Below are 748 nucleotides of genomic sequence, written 5' to 3' on the forward strand. Positions count from 1 at the left end.
GACAGCTGATGCCCTCAGGCACCCCAGGCATCAGGCACCATGCCTATTTCAAGGGTACCTGGGATTTGTTTTAATCAGGTGTGGTAAGACACACAGACTTGGAAATGACTGCCATGAAGGAAGAAGTTTATACTCTCACATCCCTAGAAATAGGCACAGCAGACGCAGATGTTTGAAAAGAACTCACTTCTCCTGTGTTCCTTCTTTACTCACACTATTACCACACTCACAACACTTCTGACACCAGATGTGTGAGTTTTTTTCCCACACCATGCAATTCTCTGTGATGCCAGCTGGGTGTCCTACAGTTTAACTCAATTCTGACACCGTCTACCTGGAGCCCCATGACACTGCCCCCCACTTCAGGTGCCAATCGTCAAGTCATAGGTCCCCAGGTTACCCACAACTTCTGTCCAACTTGACTATACATCAGAGGTTCCCATGACCTCCTCCCCCTTGGATTCGATTATTTGCTAGAACAGCTCACAGAATTCAGGGAAACACTGACTTACGTTTACCAGTTTATTATATAATAAAGGATATAACTCAGGAACAGCCAGATGGGGATGCATAGAGCAAGGTATGGGGGGAGGGGTGCTGAGCTTCCATGCCCTCTCTGAGAGCACATCACCCTACCAGCACCTCCACATGTTCACCAGCCTGGAAGCTTTTCGAACTCCATACTTTGGGGATTTTTTTATGGAGGCTTCATCACATAGGCACGATTGATCGTTAACTCCATTTTCAG

This window comes from Neophocaena asiaeorientalis, unplaced genomic scaffold (assembly GCF_003031525.2).
Source record: "Neophocaena asiaeorientalis asiaeorientalis breed wild unplaced genomic scaffold, Neophocaena_asiaeorientalis_V1.1 scaffold77, whole genome shotgun sequence".
NCBI classification, from domain to species: domain Eukaryota; kingdom Metazoa; phylum Chordata; class Mammalia; order Artiodactyla; family Phocoenidae; genus Neophocaena; species Neophocaena asiaeorientalis.